This window comes from Rhinopithecus bieti, unplaced genomic scaffold, assembly GCF_001698545.2.
Source record: "Rhinopithecus bieti isolate Rb0 unplaced genomic scaffold, ASM169854v2 scaffold_41901, whole genome shotgun sequence".
NCBI classification, from domain to species: domain Eukaryota; kingdom Metazoa; phylum Chordata; class Mammalia; order Primates; family Cercopithecidae; genus Rhinopithecus; species Rhinopithecus bieti.
Window position 1 is genome coordinate 175,753 of NW_016817180.1, and position 244 is coordinate 175,996.

The following is a 244-nucleotide window of genomic DNA, read 5'->3' on the forward strand; positions in this document are numbered from 1 at the left end:
TAGACATGAAGTCCTTACCCATGCCTATGTCCTGAATGGTATTATCTAGGTTTTCTTCTAGAGTTTTTATGGTTTTAGGTCTAACATTTAAGTCTCTAATCCATCTTGAATTAATTTTTGTATAAAGAGTAAGGAAAAGATCCAGTTTCAGCTTTCTGCTTATGGCTAGCCAATTTTCCCAGCACCATTTGTTAAATAGGGAATCCTTTCTCCATTTCTTGTTTTTCTCAGGTTTGTCAAAGAT